This window comes from Heloderma suspectum, chromosome 4 (genome assembly GCF_057233095.1).
Source record: "Heloderma suspectum isolate Gila_16-S chromosome 4, 16-S_ref, whole genome shotgun sequence".
NCBI classification, from domain to species: domain Eukaryota; kingdom Metazoa; phylum Chordata; class Lepidosauria; order Squamata; family Helodermatidae; genus Heloderma; species Heloderma suspectum.
In genome coordinates this window covers 4,719,543-4,743,759 of record NC_139461.1, presented here as the reverse complement: position 1 = coordinate 4,743,759, position 24,217 = coordinate 4,719,543, and the positions used below count along the sequence as shown (strand labels likewise).

The 24,217-nt window shown below is 50.3% G+C and overlaps 1 pseudogene; it reads left to right on the top strand.

The window, feature by feature from the left end:
• The window catches only part of LOC146346445 (NFX1-type zinc finger-containing protein 1-like), a 39,835-nt pseudogene extending 20,689 nt beyond the window's left edge, over positions 1–19,146 (top strand).
• Positions 19,147–24,217: the final 5,071 nt, after the last annotated feature.

The window sequence follows — 24,217 nt, the reverse complement described above, 5'->3', positions numbered from 1 at the left end:
AGGGGAAAGGGATGTTCCAAGCCCCTGCCCCCACCTTCACCTGCGCCTGAAAATCAAAAGCTGAGACTGGGGTGGTGGGGAGAAGAAAAAATGCCGCCTTTTTCTCACCTGCCCTGAGCCAGGGCCATCCAATATAGCACCGTTCTTGCACCCCGCCCACTCCTCCAACCTCACCCCACCAACTACCCCCCTTTTTCTCTCTGCCACACACAAATACACAAACCCCACCTGCGAGCAGGACATCATGGGAGGAGGAGCAGTGGCAGCCCCCTCCTCTGTCTGATTCATCCCATTCGAAACAATACAATCAGGGGGAGGGGAGTGTGGCGATTGCCCCTAGCAACTGCTCTGAGCCCTAGCAGCGCCCCATGAAGCTTGCCTGTGAAGCAAAATGAAAAAAACAAACCCAAACAGACACAGAAAAAGGAAAGTGTGAGGATGCAGGTAATTGTCAGGGATGAATTCAAGTGCCTTGAGATGTCTGACAACTCTGATTCTGAATCAGAGTTGGAGCAGCTTGATCAGAGGCCGGAGGAGAGAGGGCAGGGACTTAGCCTGGGCCATCTGTTTGTCAAGGTCTTCAGAGGAATCTCTCCTTGCATCTTGGCTCACTACAGAGGCCTGATGTCTGATCAGGTGCTGTTTGGTGTGCTCTTTTTAAAAAGATCATTTAGCGTTTCTTTAAATTTCACAGCACCGTTTGGCACAGAGCAAATAAACCAGCACTGAACCACAGAAACAATAGGAGACTTGTTTGGCATGGAGCAAATAAACATACTATTTTGCCATTAAAGCTCAAGCTTTGAACTTTTTTGAAGTTTCAAAATTTTCTGCATGTCTACATTGCTCAAGCTTCAGTTTTGTTAAAAATGAGCAAAATTGGTCTGGTAGATCTCTAGCAATAAGCGTTACATTAATGTATTCTTATATAGACAAGGGAGAAAAAACTCTAATTGTTCCCCGCCCCACTCTTCACTGTGAATAATTTTATCATAGAATAGTAGGGTCAGAATGGGCCTATAAGACCATCGAGTCAAACCCCCTGTTCAATGCAGGAATCCAAGTCAAAGCATCCCTGACAGATGGCTGTCTAGCTTCAACTTGATAAACCTAAAAGGGAAATTTCCAGGACTCTACTGTGGCCAAGTGGGAAGAGGGTGTGTGTGACACCATCAGCACCATACTACCCCAAGATCATGGTGCATGTTCATGGGGAATTTACCTGTTTCCTGGCCTGTGGCATCTCTTCCTCCAGGAGCTGCCAAATACAGGAAGCTGCTACAGACCATCCGTCCCCGCATAGTGATTGTGGAAGAGGCCGCTGAAATCCTAGAGGCCCATGTCCTAATCTCTCTCACCTCATCGTGCCACCATCTCATTCTTATTGGCGATCACCAGCAGGTACATACAAAGCTGGCTTCTCCAGACCTTCTCCGTCCCACTCCCATCATTACATCTTGGGGTAGTGAATTCCACACCATGCATAATTTTTTACACCTCTGCTCACCATTTTTTTCAAAGCTAAACAGTCCCAGATATTGTAATGCTTCCTCATAGGGGAGATGCTTCAGCCTCTTGATCGTTTTAGTTGCCTGTCTCTACACTTTTCCAACTATTTTGCATAGTGGGTTTAAAAAAGCCACAGCTCTCTACTTCCTTCCCAAGACCACTGCTCCCCCCAAGCCCTTGGGGTTATTCCTTCCCCCCAGTATTAACAACCTCGAGTTCCCGAGAGGCCTCCTAGGCATGCAAGACTGACAAGAGGGCTGCATTGGGCACTTTTCAGCTGCGACCAAAACCAGCGGATTACACCCTGGAGAAGAAGTACGGCTTTGGCGGCTCACTCTTTGAGCGAATGGTCAACAACCATCTCCCGCATGTGCAGCTGCTCTACCAGGTGTGTATGGGGGGCGCAGGGAGGGAGACTCAGATGGGAGCACCCAGTACCCTGCCCCAGCCCAGTTTGGATCAGTGGATTTTGCTGCTCTCTGCTGAGCTCCCCCCCGGTTCAGCCGCTTCCTCCTCCTGAACAGCTGTTCCCTGTCCTTCTCTGCTCGTTCGCTGGCCTTCAGGCAAAGCACCCTCCCCCACCCCGGCACCCTCCAGATGTTTTGGACTACAGCTCCCATCAGTTCCAACAGCATGACCAATCATCAGGGATTATGGGAGTTGCCATCTAACAGCAGCTAGAGGAGACCAGGCTGGGGAAGTCCGCATGCATAGATTGTCTCTGTCCATAGCTTTCTATCCTCATTCCGCGCACAGCAGACGCTGTTTGTGGAGCCTCAGCAGGCAGGGCCCCCACCATCAGCAGCACGCTCTCGATGGTCATCAGCGCACAGAAGGACTTGACCGAGCCAGTCCAGCTGGCCTTGACGGAATCCTCCATTGAACTGTGCAAGCCAACGTTCAATGGTCTATTTACCATTATGTAAATGTAACATATTGGATCAACAGCCCAGTCCTATGTATGCTTACTTGGAAGTAAATCCCACTGTATTCAATAGGGCTTCCTCTACGTAACAGTGTGTATGGGATTGCACCGTGAGTAACATTTTGGCCAGAAGACAGAGAAGCCAGACAGCTGGCAGGCCAGCCATCGTCTGCCGCCCCCCAGCAGAGGCAGAGCTGGAGTGGTGCGGCTGCTGGAGCACACTGCAAGACCTTCTGCTGCTGCGAGCAGGGCGGTGGCTGTGGCTGCCCCCGGGCCTCCGCCTCTGTTCAGCAAAGGCTGGAGCTGGCAAGTGCGGCTCACCCCCCCAAACCCACCCACCCTGGGCTTCCTCAAGGAGACTCAGCACAGCCCAGGGCAGGACTTGTTTCCTGCCGGGCTACCGCCCTGGCGGTGCTAGCTGGTGGAGGGAGCAGCTGTTGCCGCACTCCTGATGCTCCCCCACACCTCACCCCTGCCCCCCATCATTACTTTCTACAAACCTGTTCTTTGCGTGTGTGAAATGGTTGGCGCCTCCAGCACGGAGCAGTCAGTTCACTGACTGGGGGAAAGAAGCAGTGCCCAGCGGCTGACTTGAGGAAGAGAAATGGCCAGTGCGTGGAAGACTGGAAAGCAAAGACACCCCCCCGCATGATGGCTGTTTTCTCTTCCCGCCCCACTGACAGCATCGCATGCGGCCAGAGATCTCCCAGCTGCTCGTGCCATGCTTCTACAAGGAGCTGTGGGATCACAGTGTGGTCCTGGCCTACGAGAGCATCAAGGTATGGAAGGCTATGGCAGTCGCGGGGTCACTGCTTCAGCCTCCACTGGTGGAGGACAGCCCAGTATGGAGTTGCTGCCAAGAAAAAGGAGGCTGCGGGGAAGGTTGCTCCCCATTTCATCCAGAAGACCCCTGACACCCAGCAGGGGCTATGCCAAGCCCTGAAGGGGCTGCAAAGCTGGCCTGTGGTTTCCACCCATGGGAGCAATGGAGCTCCAGGCTGTGGGGAGGGGAGGACCTTTGCCCAGGCCCATTCCCCTTTAGATCCTGAAGCCACCACTGTTCTGAGCTGCTGTTGCTCTGCACCAGGAACTTGCCTAAAGACTAGCCGTGGCCTGCTGCTGGGAAGAGAGCTTCTTGTGACTTCAGAATTGAGTTGCTTCACGTCTGGGGAAAGGGTTGGAGCTCCATGTTGGAGCACCTTCCTTGCAGGCAGAAGGCCCCAGATTCAACCCCTGGTAGCTCCAAGTAGGACAGGGAAAGACTCCAGCCTGGAGCCCTGAAGAGCCCTGGCTGTTACTGGGCACTTGCCCCGCTTCATCCAGGGCATGGTCCACACATCATCACACCCCCTTTGGATCCTGACTCAAGATAAAGCAGCTTCCTACACTGCGCCAATCAGCCCCCAAAGAAAAGTATCCCGCAGGTGTGTGCTATTTTATGACTCTGCTGGAAGAGACTGGCTTCTGTCTCCAACCCAAGTAAGAAAAAGACAAGGTCTATTTTGAGTAAGGACTTATAATGGGATGAGAAAGAGGCCAAATGGTCCGTGGAGGACCATTCTCTCTCTGATTTTATGGGCTCCCACTCGAGCCACTTTCTCTCTAAAATTTGGGCATAATGTTCATGTTTGTTGTTGTTGTTGTTCAGTCGTTCAGTCGTGTCCGACTCTTCGTGACCCCATGGACCATAGCACGCCAGGCCTTCCTGTCCTGCGCTCTCTCCCGGAGTGTGCTCAAGTTCATATTCATTGCATCCGTGATGCTATCTAGCCATCTCATCCTCTGCCGTCCCCTTCTCCTTTTGCCTTCAGTCTTTCCCAGCATCAGGGTCTTTTCCAGGGAGTTTTCTCTTCGCATTAGGTGGCCAAAATATTGGAGCTTCAGCTTCATTATCTGTCCTTCCAATGAGCACTCAGGGTTGATTTCCTTTAGGATGGACTGATTTGACCTCCTTGCAGTCCAGGGGACTCGTAAGAGTCTTCTCCAGCACCACAGTTCGAAAGCATCGATTCTTCGGCGCTCAGCCTTCCTTATAGTCCAGCTCTCACAGCCATACATTACTACTGGGAAAACCATAGCTTTGATTAGACGGACCTTTGTTGGCAAGGTGATGTCTCTGCTTCTTACTATGCTGTCTAGGTTTGCCATAGCTTTCCTCCCAAGGAGCAAGCGTCTTTTAATTTCATGGCTACAGTCACCGTCTGCGGTGATCTTGGAGCCCAAGAAAGTAAAATCTGTCACTGCTTCCATTTCTTCCCCTTCTATATGCCAGGAAGTGATAGGGCCAGATAACATGATCTTAGTTTTTTTAATGTTGAGTTTCAAACCAGCTTTTGCACTCTCCTCTTTCACCCTCAACAAGAGGCTCTTGAGATCCTCTTCACTTTCTGCCATTAGGGTGGTATCGTCTGCATATCGGAGGTTGTTGATAATTCTCCCGGCAATCTTAATTCCGACCTCTGATTCATCCAACCCGGCATTTCTCATGATGTACTCTGCATATAAGTTAAATAAGCAGGGTGACAATATGCAGCCTTGTCGTACTCCTTTCCCAATTTTGAACCAATCGGTTGTTCCATCTCTGGTTCTTACTGTTGCTTCTTGACCCTCATACAGGTATCTCAGGAGACAGGTAAAGTGGTCTGGTACTCCCATCACTTTAAGAATTTGCCACAGTTTGTTGTGATCCACACAATCAAAGGCTTTAGCGTAGTCAATGAAGCAGAAATAGACGTTTTTCTGGAATTCTCTTGCTTTCTCCATGATGCACCGAATGTTGGCGATTTGATCTCTAGTTCCTCTGCCTCTTCGAAACCCAGCTTGTACTTCCGGTAGTTCTCGGTTCGCATACTGCTGAAGCCTAGCTTGTAGGATTTTGAGCATCACCTTGCTGGCATGTGAAATGAGCGCAATGGTGCGGTAGTTTGAACACTCTTTGGCGTTGCCCTTCTTTGGAATTGGAATGTAAACTGACCTTTTCCAGTCTTGTGGCCACTGTTGAGTGTTCCAGATTTGTTGGCATATTGAATGCAGCACTTTAACAGCATCATCTTTTAGGATTTTAAATAGCTCGGCTGGAATACTGTCATCTCCGCTAGCTTTGTTGTTACTAATGCTTCCTAAGGCCCACTTGACTTCACTCTCGAGGATGTCCGGCTCAAGTTCAGTGACCGCACTCTCATGGCTATCAGGGACATTCAGATCTTTCCTGTATAGTTCTTCTGTGTATTCTTGCCACCTCTTCTTAATCTCATCTGCTTCTGTTAGGTCCCTGCCTTCTTTGTCCTTTATCATGCCCATCTTTGCACAAAACGTTCCCTTGAGATCTCCGATTTTCTTGAAGAGATCTCTAGTCTTTCCCATTCTGTTGTTTTCCTCGATTTCTTTGCATTGTTCATTTAAGAAGGACTTCTTGTCTCTCCTTGCTATTCTCTGAAACTCTGCATTCAGTTGGGTATATCTTCCCCTTTCTCCCTTGCTTTTCGCTTCCCTTCTTTCGTGAGCTACTTGTAAAGCCTCATCAGACAGCCACTTGGCTTTCTTGCATTTCTTTTTCTTTGGGACAGATTTCGTTGCTGCCTCCTGAACAATGTTACGGACCTCCGTCCATAGTTCCTCAGGCACTCTGTCTATCAGGTCTAATCCCTGAAATCTATTCCTCACCTCCACTGTATATTCATAAGGGATATGATTTAGGTCATACCTGAACGGTTTAGTGGTTTTCCCGACGTTCTTCAATTTAAGCCGAAATTTTGCAAGAAGCAGCTCATGATCTGAGCCACAGTCAGCTCTAGGTCTTGTTTTTACTGACTGTATGGAGCTTCTCCATCTTTGGCTGCAAAGGACATAATCAATCTGATTTCGATATTGACCATCTGGTGACGTCCATGTGTAGAGTCGCCTCTTGTGCTGTTGGAAAAGAGTGTTTGCTATGATCAGCATGTTCTCTTGGCAAAACTCTATTAGCTTTTGTCCTGCTTCATTTTGTACACCAAGGCCATGCCTGCCTGTTATCCCGGTGATTTCTTGACTTCCTACTTTAGCATTCCAATCCCCTATGATGAAGAGGACATCTTTTTTTGGTGTTAGTTCTAGAAGGTGTTGCAGGTCTTCATAGAACCGATCAACCTCAGCTTCTTCGGCCTCAGTGGTTGGGGCATAGACTTGAATTACTGTGATGTTGAATGGTTTGCCTTGGATTCGTACTGAGATCATTCTATCATTTTTAAGATTGTACCCCAGTACTGCTTTTCCCACCCTTTTGTTGACTATGAGCGCTACTCCATTTCTTCTAAGGGATTCTTGGCCACAATAGTAGATATGATGGTCACCTGAATTAAATTCGCCCATGCCTGTCCATTTTAGTTCACTGATTCCCAAGATGTCGATGTTCAATCTTGCCAACTCATGTTTGACCACCTCCAGCTTACCTTGATTCATTGATCTGACATTCCAGGTTCCTAAACAATATTGTTCTTTACAGCATCGGATTTTCTTTTCACCACCAGACACATCCACAGCTGAGTGTCCTTTCGGCTTTGGCCCAGCCGCTTCACTCTTTCTGGCGCTACTTGGAAATACCCTCTGCTCTTCCCCAGTAGCATATTGGACACCTTCCGACCTGAGGGGCTCATCTTCCGGCGTCATCTCTTTTAGCCTTGTGATACGTTCCATGGGGTTTTCTTGGCAAGAATACTGGAGTGGGTTGCCATTTCCTTCTCCAGTGGACCACATTTTGTCAGAACTCTCTGCCATGACCTGTCCGTCTTGGGTGGCCCTGCACGGCATAGCTTATGGCTTCACTGAGTTACGCAAGCCCCTTCGCCACAACAAGGCAGTGATCCATGAAGGGGAATGTTCATGTTGGATGTGTCCTATTTTAACTGGCCATGTCTTTTTTCTGAAAAGGGCATAGAAAGGAGCGTGTTCTTCATACAACACAGAGAGGAAGAGAGCCGCAACACCGACTCTGAGAGCTACAGCAACAGGCACGAAGCTGCCTTCCTGGTTTCACTCACCAGTTATCTCCTGAAGCAAGGGTACTGCCAGAGCCAGATCACCGTCCTTACCCCCTACCATGGCGAAGTGATGAGAATCCGAGCCCTCTTGCAGCAAGAGGGGATGGGGAAAGTGGCGGCCCAGGCTGTGGATTACTTCCAAGGAGAGGAGAACGACATTGTCCTCCTCTCGCTGGTACGAAGCAACCGCGAAGGGAGGACTGGCTTCCTCAAGGACAAGAACAGGCTCTGTGTGGCTCTCTCACGGGCTAAGAAGGGCTTCTACTGCATTGGGAACCTAGAAAGTCTCTCTGCCAGCAGCAAACTGTGGAAAGAGATTGTAGGCTTGCTAAGCACTAAGAGTCTTCATGGGGAAGAGCTGATCGTGATGTGCCAAAACCACCCAGAAACAAAGACTACAGTGAAGGACAGTGTGGACTTCAACCAACTCCCAGACGGGGGGTGCACACTCAAGTGCCAGACTCGGCTGGAATGTGGCCACCCCTGTACACGCTGCTGCCACCCATGCGACCTGCAACACCTCCTGAACATTTGCAAGTTCCCCTGCAGCAAGACCCTGTGTGAGCTCAACCACAAGTGCGCCAGGAAGTGCAAAGACCCCTGTGGGCCCTGTGAGGCTCAAGTTTAGAAAGTCATCCCAAAATGTGGGCACAGCCAAACACTGCCATGCCACGTGGCTGCTGAGAGCTGGATTTGCGAAGAGCCATGCCAGAAGCTTTTGGCATGCGGCCACCTGTGCAAGCTGCAGTGTGGGAAGGACTGCAGAGCTGCCCTCTGCAAGGAGATGGTGCACGTCACTCTGCTGTGCTCCCATACGACCCAGGCAGAATGCTTCAAGCAGAAGATGGCCTTGCCATGCTATGAGGCGTGTCAGCAGAGCTTGGCATGTGGACACAGTTGCAAGGGGAGCTGTCACGAATGTGTCCAGGGTCGGATCCATACGGCCTGCCGGCAGAAGTGCTCCAGGGTCCTTCTCTGCTCCCATGTGTGCCAGGGGTCCTGTTCCAAGAACTGCCCTCCATGCCAGAAGAGATGCCCCAGCCGGTGCCACCACAGCCGCTGCAGCAAGATGTGTGGGGAGGTCTGCTTCCCCTGCAAACAGCCCTGCACCTGGAAATGCAAGCACCACCGGTGCACACAGACGTGCTTGGAGATCTGCAACTGGCCCCGGTGTGATGAGCCCTGTCAGAAGACCCTCAAGTGCAAGCACCCATGCGTGGGCCTTTGTGGGGAGCCGTGTCCCCCAAAGTGCAGGGTGTGTCACCAGGATGCGCTGGCAGAGATCTTCTTTGGGAGCAAAGATGAGCCAGACTCTCGCTTTGTCATCTTGGAAGACTGTGGGCACATCTTTGAGGCGGGGGGCCTGGATCAGTGGATGGACGGAGGACCAGGCCACGCTCAAGCACAGCATGTCCAGCAGAAGGCGTGTCCCAAGTGCTCGACACCCATCCAGAGCAACCCATGTTACAACAACATCATCAAAGCGACGCAGCAAAAGATTGAGGAGATCAAGCGGAAGATCCAGGGCAGCAAAGAAGAGCTCCAGGCTGGCCAGGTAGAGCTGCTCGGCAAACTGATCAAAATGCCTCATGCCAGTCACTATTTTGAACAGGCAGCCTTGATGAAAAAGATCGAGGCAACCGACTCCCTTCAGAGCCTCGGGAACTGAGAAAACACCGTGAATTTCCTTGTTTGCATTCAGAAGCTGAAAAATCAAGCAGAGAAGTGCAGAGTAGAGAGGAAAGGGCATCTGAGGAAGGCAGCTGAGGCTGTGGAGTTCTGGGTATGCAGGAGGAAAAGAGGAGACACCTTCATGGCACAGCAACTCAGAGAATGCAGGAACGAGATCAGGAGAATCTCTTACTTGGCCAACATCTTTGAGCGTTTGAGCAGCTATGAGAAGAATCAAGCGCCGTCCTCGGCTGCTGTCGAGAAGGCCTTGAGGGTACTCAGCCAGAAGGCGCCGTTCACAGCAGTCCAGGATGAACTCCTTCAGCCCACGCTGGAGACCATCGACCAGCTCCTGCCAGCCTCAGGCACGCGGCTTTCCCAGGCAGAGAGAGTCTCGATCATGGAGGCCATGTGCTTTGGAAAGGGATGTTGGTACACATGCCCCAGGGGCCACTTGTACACCATCGGGCAGTGTGGGCAGCCCATGGAGGAGAGCCGCTGCCCTGAATGTAGGTCTACCATTGGCGGCCAAAATCACAAGGCTAATCCAGGTAATAGCACAGTGGATAGTCCAACACTGGACCCTGGTGACGGAGGAGAGGAGGAAAGGAGGCGCTTGAGTGACATCACGGAGGCAGCTGGACCCTCCCATCGTCTGACATTTACAGCCATCATCCTGCCCTACGAGCTGGGCTCTCTGCCACATGCCAGCAACAGCTGCAGGGAGGCAGGATTCAGCCCTCACCACAGTCCAACCTCTCCAACATGTCCTCCCCCCAGGTCCTGCCAGCTCCTGGAAGCTAAACCAGATGGAACCCGGGAGGAAAAGAGCCCCTCTGCAAGCCCCAGGACATGCTGGGGCCAGGAGGTGCCTGCCCCCTCTCCAGAGGATGCTGAGGCAGCAGCCGTGGGAGACGCACCCCTCTTGGAGCCAGACACCCAGTCAGCGCCTCCTGCCTGTGTTGACCCAGTCCCTCAGGACCCTCAGCAGTCACCCCCTGGGTCCCAAGAAGAGCCACAGGGAGCCCAGCCGGAAGCCAGTGTTGGAAGCAGAGCGCTCGCAGGGCAGGATGAGGCCTGCCTTCCTGGAGCATCTCTGTAAAAGAGAAGGCCCTGCCGTGAGTGCTTCCTGGCATGGGCCCCCTTGCCCCACCCTTCTCCTGGTGGCCTGACTAAACCACTCCCCTGCTGTTTGGGCAGCCCTTCCCCAGAGCCCAGGCTCACTGCCCTGCCCCAGGGCCCCCTTCTGGCCTGGGAGGCTGGGAACCGGAGCCAAGCAGCCCCAGTCTTGGCAGGAAGGGCCCTGCTTGGTGCAGTCCTACCTCTCCTCCCTGCCAGCCCATTGCACAGACCAAGCCCCCCCCCCATGTGCCCTCCGCTGCCTGCACTGCGTCTGAGGCTCTCCCTCCCTCCCTCCCTGACAGCCAGCCTGACCCTGCAGCAGAACCCTCTGGCCTGGATGACTGGGCAGCAGCTCAGGCCCCGCCATGCTGGTGTAGAAGCAGCCCCTTATCCCTGCCCCCCCCCCGGCAACCACGCACAGCGCCTGCAGTCTCCGAGGTGGCATCTCAGAGGCGTGGCTCTGGGTCTCAGACAAGAGGCCTTTGAAAAAGTCCGCTGGGTTTCCCTGCAAACAAAAATGAGGCAGGAAGGAAGTCCAGCTTCCTTTGGGAAGCCAGAAGCCTCGCTTTGGACTCCTTGTAGCCTGAGCGGGAGCTGGACATCACAGGCCAAAAGAGTTTTCTCCAGGCTCCAATAAATGCAGCTGCTTTCACCGTATCAATCCACGATGTGTCAGGCAGCCAAACCACATCCAAGGGAAATCTAGGAACTGTTCTGAGCCTCCGCCACGGAGCACTTCCCCGCCCCATCTTCTGCCTGAGAGAAAGAGAGCGCACGCGCCCTTTCGATGGAGGACGACGGATGTACCGGAGCCAGGGAAGCCGGCATTGTGTTCTGCTGGGTAAGAGAGGCCGGAGAGAGTAGCACAGCCCTGTACTAGCCAAGAGAAAAAGCTCCAAGAAAAGACTGTGCCTGCAGGAACATGGATTGTCAGCATCATTTGCCACAGTTAATGGTGACACGGCCTCTAGAAACAGCTGGATTGCTTAATAAGACAACAGAATGGACAGTTTAGGCAAACATGGATTGTCATTTCACTCGCGATTTGTGCGCACGCAGCGATGGGAGGGGCTCAGCAGCAGAGCAAGCGCTTCGCCAGCCGACTCCCCGGGTTTGATCCCTGGCATCATGCCCAGTTCAAAAGGGACTACTGCCAAACAGGAAGGACGTCTCTGTGCTGGAGAACCTGGACAGCCTCAGCATCCAGGAGTCCTTGGGAGCCACCATGGCTCTGCGTGTACGTCTGAAGACTTGTGCCTGTGATGGGGGTGTGTGTATGCAGGGGGGGTGGGGGGCTTCAGTGCTCTGCCTGGCTCCAGCCATTCACTCGTACAGTTGCTTCACTCATTGCACAGAATCCACGGGGTGGGGGGGTTGTGCACCCATCACTGCTTGTAACTTTCGACTAGGGAAGAGCCAGCGTGGATAATCTAAGAGATTGTGTTTAATCCCCGGACTTTTGTACCCTACCTGAATAGAAATGTGTGGTAAATCAGTGGTAGCCACCAGTGCAGAAGCCAGTTAGCTTACTCCTAGAATTGTGCATTGATAAATCACTTGCAGTTTCCTTGAGTGCCTTTCTAAGACCCCTTGAGCACCTTTCTTTGCAGAAAGGCAGCATATTAATTACATAAATGAAACAGGTGTGCATTCAAGAGGCAAGCTGGCTCCATGAGACCAGGCCTGATCTTTTTCAGGGTGTGGTGGGCAGGCAGTCTAGATCACCAGCTCTCAAGCAGAGGTGCTAACACCTAAAGCATCTGCTAAGGTGTGTTTGCCCGGTCTTTTCCTGAAAGCATCAAACAAACAAGATTTCATGGCCTCGTTAGATAGCTCCCAGACAAGAAGCTCTTCCTAGTACTGAAGCGAAAATGTACATGTCTTACCTTCTTTTCATTGCTTCTTGTCCCATCCCTAGTGAAGGTGGTATGCCTAATGGACAGGTGTCTACTCACAGGGCCCAATCCATGCTGAAGCGAACAAGGGGGGGGGGGCAACAACAAAAGCAGTGGCCCAAACCTGAGAAGTTCCTTTTTGTGACGCCATTTATGCTAAATGCTCTTTTAGGGCTTGTTAAAAAGTCCACTGTTGATAATCTTGCTTTATTAACGATATCTTTGCACTGATTAATATCCTTTGGATCAAGTTACAACCAATGATGCAGGCAGGGATGTGGATCCCAGGAAACAAGGTTTATTCAGAAGCCAGATGCCAATGAAGAACAAAAGCCCTTCGGATATTGGAGCAAAAAATGGATTACTGAAAACCTACATGATGATACATAGCGCTCTTGCATCTGGGCCACCCAGTATCATGAGTCCAGTCCAGTTCTGTGGGGCTTAACCCAAACACAAACCTGGGTGAAGCAAAAGGCGCATGGAGCTTGTGCAGCCGCATACAGGAGGCAGGCATACAGACTGGTCTGCTGGTAAAGTCTCAGAGAACTGAGGCAATGCTTCCAGTTCCACTGCTGAGATGCCCTTCATCAAGAGATCCTCACGTCATCCAATGTAAAGGCTGAAGGGAGGTGGCTCTTTGGCATCAGCTCTTGCACTTGGACAGCGCCAGGGCAGCCATCCTCAGTGCACTAAGCCGCCCTGGGACTCGAGTGTTTTAAGAAAGGCCAGCCACCTGGTTCTGAGCAGCCAACTCAGGCACTCGGTCACAGATGGAGCCACGGACTTCCACACTGGCTAGGCTTTAGGCAGGTTGGCAGGGACCGTTGGCGGTATTCTCCCCAGAAACATTAGAAGTTCTAAATAAAACAGGGAGGAACTCGCTAAGAGGGTATGTGGCCTCATGTGCAGAGCGCAGCCTACAGAAGACCACCCAGCTGCCATGGGGAGGGAAATGTGCTTCACAGCATTTGCAGGACAAGATGTTAACGTTCAGCACAGGCAGCTCTAAAAGGAAATGGCGGGGGGGCGGGACAGATTAGCAAAATCCTTCCCACAAAGTCTGCTCAGGTCACCAATACACGGTCCTGAATGTTCCTTCAAAAGGGGGGGTGTGCATCCTTCCACAGCCATGAGATGTGGCTACACAACCATGGAGCCCAAAATGGGGTGGCAAGGCCAGGAGACCTCAGTGCCTCATCCGCAGGACGAGCCATCTTCCCCTCCTCCGCCGCCGCCTCCTCCTCCGCCGCATTTAGGTTTGAACACTTCCCCCAAATTCCCTCAGACATGGAGAATGCCTGTCGTTTGCAGGAAGAGAATAAGGCGTTCAGCTGACTGGCTATTTCCAGTAAAGGACACCTCAGTTCTGCATCTCCCTGGCACAGTTCCCTCCCTCTCCAGCTTGCCTACTGCAATGGAGTACACGGGCTGCATTAGACTTGCCCCCTTCCCCAGGCAGTGCACGGGCTACTCTTCACTGTTCATGGTCCACATACATGTTTCACTTCTCATCATTCTTACCACTACTACTACTAGGCCTCATCTGGAGTTGTGTCCAGTTGTGGGCACCACAATTTGGAGTGGGCAGAGTTCCTTTGTTGGAGGATTCATATAGGGCTGCATTCTCTTAGATGGGCTGATCACACTCAGGTTAGGAAGAGGCAAATGCTAACATTCTAGCCTCCCTACACCGCTTGTCCCACCATACAGTCTCTTGGGGATACTGTCTTCAGCGACCCTCCAAGCCACCTCCTTTTAAAAACCTCATGAGAGCAAGGGTTCTACAGTTCTATACTACAACCTTACAAATAGGCCCACAAATGTCATGGCCCAGAACAATTGTTTTTAGCCCAGATCAACCATTGGAAGCCTAAGAGCAGCCTCCAAACCCTGCAAAGTTTCCCTCCCTGGTGATAGTTCGTGCTCCTCATCACAGTCAAACAGGGATGTCTGTTTACAAGCTTGCACAGCTCTCTCTCCCTCTCCCTCCCTCCCCACAGTCCCACTTTCAGACTTGCTAGAATGACACAACACAATATGAGCTCCTTCAGCTTAGCAAGGTTTAGCAAGATTGACTGGACCTCCATGTTCAGAGGCAGCAGAGCCCTAAGTACCATGGGGCACCCTTCACCATTTTGCCCCATTTGTACGCTTCCCAGAGGCATCTCTGAGGTGGCTTTCAGGGCTAGATAGATCTCCTGTGGGTTACTCTATCAAAGGAATGCCTGCATCCTTACCTGCATAACCAGGAATGGCAACCTGCTCAACAACAGGCTTCATGGTCACCTGAAAAAATTAAGCAGAAAGCAGCACGTTGCTATGATGCCTCTGGTTTTAAGACATCTGGAGAAGTCAAAGATCTCCAACAGCCCCCTCAAGAATCCTACTCCAATGAAGAAGCATGAGATCAGGGGCTTGGCACAGCGTTAGCATGCTTCAGAATGAAGAGGGAACAGCAGTAAGTGTGTGCGGGCGCGCACAATGTACCCAGAGCGCTGTTAAGACACTGGAGTTTCTTTACTGAACCACTTTGCAATGGTCTCCCTGGTCAACCACAGCCAATGGAATTTTTCCTCAAAGTCTGCCACAGTGGCCAGCATCCCTCAGGAAGGTACCCCCATGATGAAAGCACAGGCTTGAAGATGTAAGCCAATTACAAAGAACCAAATGAAACTTTTTAAATTTTAAAAATCACCCTATGTATGCCCCATGATTTTACAAAAAAGATTAGCCATAATTATTCATGTGCTTACCTAAACAATGGAATAACCCCTTAACTATAGTTGTCATCTCTTTCTAAGTGGTTTTGGTCCTTCCAACATGAGTCACTCCAACAAAAGGTTGATATTATTTTGGTTATGTGCAGGTGGGTTTGGAATGTCAGGGAGGATGAATCCTGGCCTTCTGTTATCTTGACAGTTAAGTGGCTAAGACTGAGCCATTGTTTCTCATTTGGAATTTTAGCTGGGAACACATTCCAAGTCTTGGGCAAGGTGCATGACTTCCTCACTTCTATAAAATGGTTCCTTGCAAGGAACATGGTGGAGATGTGTATCCCAGTTCTGTAGCATGGCTAATAGTGGCCTTGGACTGTAGTTAGGGATATATGGATTTTTAAAAATCTGTTCTAGCTGTGTTTCATGGATGGTCAGGTGCCTTTCATTCTGTTGTCCGCTCATTGATGGAAGCAGATTTTTTCAAATTTCCTAAATGTGCACAAATTGGCACTTGTGCAAATTTACAAATCCCTCCCCCTTATGCACAAATCATAGAATCATAGAATAGTACGGTTGGAAGGGGCCTACAAGGCCATCGAGTCCAACCCCCTGCTCAGTGCAGGAATCCAAGTCAGAGCATCCCTGATGGATGGCTGTCCAGCCTCGCCTTGAATGCCTCCAGTGTGGGAGAGCCCACCACATCCCTAGGGAATTGGTCCCATTGTCGTATTGCTCTAACAGTCAGGAAGTTTTTCCTGATGTTCAGCTGGAATCTGGCTTCCTGTCACTTGAGCCCATTATTCCGTGTCCTGCACTCTGGGATGACCAAGAAGAGAACCTGGCCTTCCTCTCTGGGACAACCTTTCAAGTACTTGAAGAGCGCTATCCTATCTCCCCTCAGTCTTCTCTTCTCAAGGCTAAACATGCCCAGTTCTTTCAGTCTCTCTTCATAGGGCTTTGTGTCCAGTCCCCTGATCATCTTTGTTGGAACCCACTCGTTTGTTTGCATCCTTCTTAAAGTGTGGTGCCCAGAACTGGACACAGTACTCCAGATGAGGCCTAACCAGTGCTGAGTAGAGGGGAACTAGTACTTCCCGGGATTTGGAAGCTATGCTTCTATTAATGCAGCCCCAAATAGCATTTCCCTTCTTTGCAGCCACATCACATTGTTGGCTCATATTCAGCTTGTGATCAACAACAATTCCAAGATCCTTCTCGCTTGTAGTGTTGTTAAGCCACGTATCCCCCATCTTGTAACTGTGCATTTGGTTTCTTTTTCCTAGGTGCAGAACTTGGCATTTATCCCTATTCAATGTCATTCTGTTGTTTTCTGCACAGCGTTCCAGTCTATCCAGATCACTTTGAATTTTGTTCCTGGCTTCCAGGGTATGAGCTATCCCGCCCAATTTGGTGTCATCTGCAAATGTGATCAGCATTCCCTGCACCTCCTCCTCCAAGTCATTAGTAAAAATATTGAAGAGCACTGGGCCCAGGACTGAGCCCTGCGGTACCCCACTCGTTACCTCTCCCCAGTTTGAGAAGGTCCCATTGATAAGCGCTCTTTGAGTCCGATTCTGTAGCCAACTGTGGATCCACCGGATCGTTGTTTCTTCTAGCCCACTTTGAGCTAGTTTGCTCATCAGGATATCATGGGGCACTTTGTCGAAAGCTTTGCTGAAGTCGAGGTATATGATGTCTACAGCATTCCCACGGTCTACAAGGGAGGTTACTTGATCCAAAAATGAGATCAGATTTGTCTGGCAGGACTTGTTCTTGACAAATCCATGTTGGCTTGGAGTAATCACGGCATTGTTGTCAAGGTGCTTCCAGATGGATTGCTTTATCATCTGCTGCAGAATTTTCCCAGGGATTGATGTCAGACTGACTGGTCTGTAGTTCCCAGGTTCCTCCTTTTTACCCTTTTTGAAGATAGGGACAACATTAGATAGGGACAACATTAGCACTCCCCTTTAACCGCCCTGCCCCCATGAAGGTCATTTATACCTGGATGGCTGCAACATGGGGAAGAGAGGCTGCTCGCATCTGGATGTCCAGGAATGCTGCTGAGAAGCTTGTGGGGTCTCTTCCCACTCTGGGGCAACTATCCTACATCTGTGCGGGGCCAGGAAGGACGTAATCTACACAGGAGCACTTACAAAGCTTGTCTGCTTTGGCACAGGTGTTCATTCATTCTGGAAAAAGCACACAAAGCAGCCAGTGTCGTTTCTCCCAAGGCCCCACAGGCCAGCACAGAGTGCAGCATTTGCTGCATGCCTGTCCATTGTCCTGGGTCTTCCACAGCCTCTCTCTTTATGCCTTTGCGAGTGAAGCCTCATGGGGGTGATTAAGAAGACAGCTCCCAATGATCTGGTGTTTAGGGGTCAAGCAGGGCCTTGGCTGGTAAATACCAGGCATATCTTGTCTACTGCCCACAAATCCCTTCCCGTCGAAGCATGGCTGTGTTCTGTGTCTTTGCAGCAGGAATCACGGAAAGTGCCTGCCCCACAACTATTGGGGAAACACAACCAAGTCCCTCAAATCACTTGCACACCAGACCTCAGCCACTTGCTGCCTTTTCTGTGGAGGGCACCAGCAGCACAGCTCACAAGAGACTCCTTACCTGGACTGAACTTTGCATTCCTCTAGGCAGACATCAGCATTGGCTCAACCTGCATCTTCAGGGATTCTTGAACCAAGCTCTGAAAGCCTGTTTGGATGTATTCCTGGAACAAAACATTATGCAGAGGGATTTGGCACAAGAATATCCTTCCTTCCTTCCATTGCCAGCACCACTCCTACTCAGGCCAGGCTTACCTCACCTAAATGGCTCTGCCACAGCCAAACAAACATCATAGAATCACAGAATCATAGGGTTGGAAGGGGCCTACAAGGCCATCGAGTCCAACCCCCTGCTTAATGCAGGAATCCAAGTCAGAGCATCCCTGAGAGGTGGCTGTCCAGCCTCGACTTGAAGGCCTCCAGTGTGGGAGAGCCCGCCACCTCCCCAGGTCATTGGTTCCATTGTCGTATTGCTCTGACAGTCAGGAAGCTTTTCCTGATGTTCAGCCGGAATCTGGCTTCCTGTCACTTGAGGCCATGATTCCGTGTCCTGCACTCTGGGATGATCCAGAAGAGATCCTGGCCTTCCTCTCTGTGACAACCTTTCAAGTCCTTGAAGAGCGCTATCCTCTCTCCCCTCAGTCTTCTCTTCTCAAGGCTCACCATGCCCAGTTCTTTCCATCTCTCTTCGTAGGGCTTTGTTTCCAGTCCCCTGATCATCTTCGTTGCCCCTCTGAACCAGAAAATAGCCAGCCAGAGAAACGGGCCTCTCTGCTCGATTTGGACAGGCACTTGTTTGATCAGAAGGGCCCTTCTCCGAGGCAGCCCCGGCTGCGCGTCTCATCAGCTGTTCATCACCGTGGACAGCTCCTCCTCCAGTTCTCCGGAGGGAGCGGGGACTCTCTCCCAGTTGAATTCGGTTCCTCCGGCACCCACCAGCAGCACAAGGGGGCTCCGCGACAAAGGTGCGGCTGCCTTCTTTCCATTAGAGAGGCTGGGCCCTAAACGGGAGGAATGCCACGTATTACCACGTGAAGTACGGCTGCACACAAGGTTAGGCTTCAGCCCGCCAGCAGCACTGCTGAAACCTCAGGATTTCAGCCAAGAACTAGCGGGCGGGGCAGAGCCAGTCCGGAGAGCCCAGGGAGAAACACCGCGCGCCGGGGGGCTGCAGCTGCTCTGGGTATCCCGGCGGATCTGCTCTGGTGCAACGTGCGTGTTTCAGGTGTCCTGAGAATGCGCAGCAACACGGGCGCACGGTCCGCCGTGGCTTCAGTCTAAGATTCCCCGCACGAGGAGACGCGCCGGGTCGTTTCCCGGGCGAGGCCTCCGCTCTCGCCGAGGCGGGCGCCCGGTACGCCTGCTCGCCATCGCCGCGCCCGCCGCCGCGCGCCTCGCCGCTCGGGCCAGGAGGCGGCATCGCGAGGGCGGGGCCCCGCTTGCCTGGCCCCTGCCCGCCGCGCGGGGGGGCGACGAGGACTGCGGACCGGGGGCTCCCGAGGCAGCCCGGCGCGCGGGGGCCGGAGCGTGGGCGGCTCCTCCGCGGGGGGCAGTGCCGAGGACAGCCTGCACGGCCCGCCGCCGAAGCAAGGCCGCCGCCTCCGCGGAGGGAGACGCCGCGGCTCCCCTGGCCCTTTGCCTCGAAACCGGTTGTGCTCGAGGTCTCTGGGGCCTCTAGTCAAGCTTTTACGGCACAGCTGTTCCTGGCACGCGGCCGCTACCCTTGATACACCCCCGTCTGACAACAGACAAACTTTTGTTTTTATGGATTTTACAAAATGCTTTTACAAAATAAAACAAACTTTTATTTTTATGGATTTTACAAAATGCTTAATTTTGTCTTCCTTACAGAGTTGTTGTTAAAGGATCCTTTTGCTTCAGATCTGAAATGCTGCAACTTATGTTTTTCTGCTTTTTATAAAATGCTTGCTTTTTGCAATGGGAAAATAAAAGTCTGCTACATTTTGAATAATATAACCCTGATGATCTGTGGGGTGGCTTCTACATCTCAAAATGGGGATTAATGATACAAAGTCACTTCACAGGGGTGAGCATACATTTTGGGAATCCCTAGCAGCATTTTAAATGTGTCTAGGGCGTATGGCTAACATAAAACTCTCTAACAACAAAGGGGAATGTATTGGTTGGATCCTGATATTCTGTGGACTCCCTTGCTTATCTGTCTCTGTCTTCTACATCTCAATGTGGGGATTAATGACACAAAGTTAATTTACGGGGGTGAGCATAGTTTTTGGGGAAACCCTAACAGCTTTTTAAATGTGTCCAGGCTGATGAGGCAGATTGCAGGTAAGCTTGTAGTAAGTTTTAAACATAAAAACAAGTGTTCTGCAGGAAGAAAGAAGGGCGCTGCAAGCAAAGCTAACTATAGGGGAGAAACCTTGTGGTTCTGACTTCCCAGGCTTCTGTGGACCCCCTTGCTTGGTCTTCTACATCTCAAAGTTACCTTACAGGGGTGAGTGTACTTTTTTTGGAAAAGTCTACCTAGGTTTTAAGTGTGGCTAGGGGTGAAGCTTGTAATATGTTTTAAATATGAAAAACAAGCGCTCTGCAGAAAATAAAAACAAAAAAGTTGCTGCTAGGCAGCTTGATATAAAATGCTTTTTTGACTGGGAAACCTCATTTTCTGTCTCCAGAAGGCTTGACCCCTAGTGGTTCTGTGAAAACTGCAATTATAACTTTTATGGTAACACATCCATATAGATGTAAAGTTCCTTCCTTTCTTAAAGTTTTATTAAACTACTTACTGCGGATGGTCTACATTGTTTTAACAGCCTCCTCAAATTTTCCAGGAACTCTGTAAAAATGTCTACAGGTATGTTTTCTGCCACAGCGGCATCTTTTCTTCTTACATTCGCAGGAGCTATAGCCGGCTCTCCCTTTCTAGTTCTTTTTAACAGTATGTAGGCATGACTCGGCTTACAGCCTTTCTGGGGTTCAATATTCAAGGGTGCCTGGCGTCTCCATGTTCTCTACGCAAGAAACATGTCTGCACAAGCTAAATGGCTACATTGATCGAATCTGGCCGCACCTCTTCTGACTGGCTGATGGGGTAGGATGTCTCTGGGCCTAAAACTGCTTCCTATTGGTCTACAGTGGCAAGATGAGTTCATAGAGGGGTTACATGACCTCCATCAAGTGACCCTGACAGTCACCTGACTTGGCCAGCTGATCACTTCTTCTGGGTCAAGACTTCCAAAGGTGAGACTTCCAGCTAGGGTGGGACATCTGGTCTCTAAAGGGGGTGGGATACCTGTCACTTTCAAAAAAGGGGCATGGTTTAGAGTTTGATGCAGAGTACCCATTTCCACTACTACTATGAGCCAACAATGTGACGTGGCTGCAAACAAGGCAAATGCTATTTTGGGCTGCATTAATAGAAGTATAGATTCCAAAACACATGAAGTACTAGTTCTCCTTTACTCAGCACTGTTAGGCCTAGAATTATAGAATAGTAGGGTTGGAAGGGGCCTGCAAGGCCATCAAGTCCAACCCCCTGCTCAGTGCAGGAATCCCAAGTCAGAGCATCCCTGACAGAGGGCTGTCCAGCCTCATCTTGAATGCCTCCAGTGTGGGAGAGCCCACCACCTCCCTAGGGAATCGGTTCCATTGTCGTATTGCTCCAACAGTCAGGAACCTTTTCCTGATGTTCAGCCGGAATCTGGCTTCCTGTCACTTGAGCCCATTATTCCGTGTCCTGCACTCTAGCATGATTGAGAAGAGATCCTGGCTTTCCTCGCTGTGACAACCTTTCAAGTCCTTGAAGAGTGCTATCATATCTCCCCTCAGTCTTCTCTTCTCAAGGCTAAACATGCCCAGTTCTTTCCATCTCTCCTCATAGTGCTTTGTTTCCAGTCCCCTGATCATCTTTGTTGCCCTCCTCTGAACCCTCTCCAGTTTGTCTGCATCCTTCTTAAAGTGTGGTGCCCAGAACTGGACACAGTGCTCCAGATGAGGCCTAACCAGTGCTGAGTAGAGGGGAACTAGTACTTCCAGGGATTTGGAAGCTATGCTTCTATGAATGCAGCCCAAAATAGCATTTGCCTTTCTTGCAGCCACATCACATTGTTGGCTCATATTCAGCTTGTGATCTACAACTATTCCAAGATCTTCTCGCTTGTAGTGATGTTGAGTCACATATCCCCCATGTTGTGACTGTGCATTTGGTTTCTTTTTCCTAGGTGCAGAACTTGGCATTTATCCCTATTAAAAGTCATTCTGTTGTTTTCTGCCCAGCACTCCAGTCTATCAAGATCACTTTGAATTTTGTTTCTGGCTTCCAGAGTATTAGCTATCCTGCCAATTCTGTGTCATCTGCAAATGTGATCAGCATTCCCTGCACCTCCTCCTCCAAGTCATTAATACAAATGTTGAAGAGCACTGGGCCCAGGACTGAGCCCTGTGGTACCCCGCTTGTTACCTCTCCCCAGTTTGAGAAGGTCCCATTGATAAGCACTCCTTGAGTCCGATTCTGTAGCCAACTGTGGATCCACCGGATCGTTGTTTCATCTAGTTCACTTTGAGCTAGTTTGCTCATGAGGAGATCATGGGGCACTTTGTTGAAACCTTTGCTGAAAGGAAAGGTTCCTCCTGTGCAAGCACCGGGTCATTACTGACCCCTAGAGGGATGCCGCTTGCGCAGGCGTTTTCATGGCAGACTATAGCGGGGTGGTTTGCTATTGCCTTCCCCAGTCATGACTACCTTTCCCCCAGCAAGCTGGGTACTCATTTTACCGACCTCGGAAGGATGGAAGGCTGAGTCGACCTGAGCCGGCTACCTGGGATCCAGCTTCCGCTGGAATCAAACTCAGGTCATGGGGAGAGTTTCAGTTGCAATACTGCTGCCTGCCACTCTGCACCACACGAAGTCAAGGTATATTATGTCTACAGTATTCCCATGGTCCACAAGGGAGGTTATTTGGTCAAAAAATGAGATCAGATTCATCTGGCAGGATTTGTTCTTGACAAATCCATGTTGACTTCGAGTAATCACGGCATTGTTGGCAAGGTGCTTACAGATGGATTGCTTTATGATCTGCTCCAGAGATTTCCCAGGGATTGATGTCAGACTGACTGGTCTGTAGTTCCCAGGTTCCTCCTTTTTACCCTTTTTGAAGATAGGGACAACATTAGCCCTCCTCCAGTCATCTGGCACTTCCCCCGTCCTCCGTGATTTCTCAAAGAGAATAGACAGCGGTTCTGAGAGTTCTTCTGCCAGTTCCCTTTTTACTCTAGGGTGCAGTTCATCTGGCCCTGGAGATTTGAACTAATTCAAAGTAATTAGGTGTTCCTTGACCATATGCCTATCGATCTCGAGCTGCAATCCTGCCCCTTCAGCCTGTACCTTGCCTTTGCCAGGGAGGCCATAGACCTTCTTTTGGGAGAAGACTGAGCCAAAGTAGGAATTGAGCACCTCTGCCTTTTCTTTGTCATCTGTTATCATTTTGCCATCCTTATTTAATAGCTGAACCACCATTTCTTTCCTCTGCCTTTTACTACGCACATAGCTGAAGATAGCCTTTTTGTTGCTTTTAGCATCCCTTGCTAACCTCAGCTCGTTCTCAGCTTTAGCCTTCCTGACGCCATCCCTGCAATTCTGTGCTACCTGCCTGTACTCTTCCTTTGTTGCTTGGCCTTCTTTCCACTTCCTATATGTGTCCTTTTTTGTTTTCAGGTCATCCCTAAGCTTTTTGTGAAGCCACATTGGCTTCTTCTGTTGTCTTCCACCTTTTCTTCTCATTGTAATTGTTTGTAATTGTGCCTTGAGAATTTCCCTTTTTAAAAACTCCCACCCATCTTGGACTCCTTTTCTCCTTAGAGTCGCTTGCCATGGGACCTTACTGATCATTGTTCTGAGTTTATGAAAATCAGCTTTCCTAAAATCCAGGGTATGCGTTTGTCTACATTCAGCTTTTGCTTCCCTTAGAACCAAGAACTCAAGTGCAACATGGTCGCTTTCCCCCAGAGTTCCTGTAACTGCTACTTTATCCACTAAGTCATCTCTGTTGGTTAGGATCAAGTCAAGGATAGCCGATCCTCTAGTTCCTTCCTCTACTTTCTGTAGGAGGAAGTTATCCGCCACACAAGTCAGGAATTTCCTGGAGGGGCCATGTTTTGCAGAATTTATCTCCCAACAAATATCAGGGAAATTGAAGTCCCCCATTACTACTACATCATGCTTCCTTGAAACATTGGCTATTTGCTTTTCAAAAGATTCATTCTCGTCTTCTACTTGATTGGGTGGCCGGTGGTAGACTCTGACCACCAGGTTCCTTTTATTCTTTGCTCCATTTATTTTGATCCAGATGCTCTCGATGGGGCTACCAAGCTCATCCTCCTGTATTTCTGTGCAGAGAGATGTATTTTTCACATACAGTGCAACCCCACCTCCCTTTCTGTTCCTCCTGTTCTTTTTGAACAAGTTATATCCTTCAACTGCTGTATTCCAGTCATGAGAGTCATCCCACCAAGTCTCAGTTATACCTATCAGGTCATAATATCCCTCTTGTATTAAGAGTTCAAGTTGGTTCTGTTTGTTTCCCATACTCTGGGCATTAGTATATTGACATCGAAGACCATGTGCTTCATAGTCTGGCTTTCTTCCTACATGTGTCTGAAGACTATTATTGGGCGCTATCAGAGCTGTTCTCTCCATTGCAGTGCATGCGCCTACGTCCATTGTTACCCCCAACATTACATCTCCCTTCCCCGTAGGATTCAGTTTAAAGCCCTCCTGAGGAAGTTCTTCATCCTGTGGCCAAACACATTCTTCCCATCCTT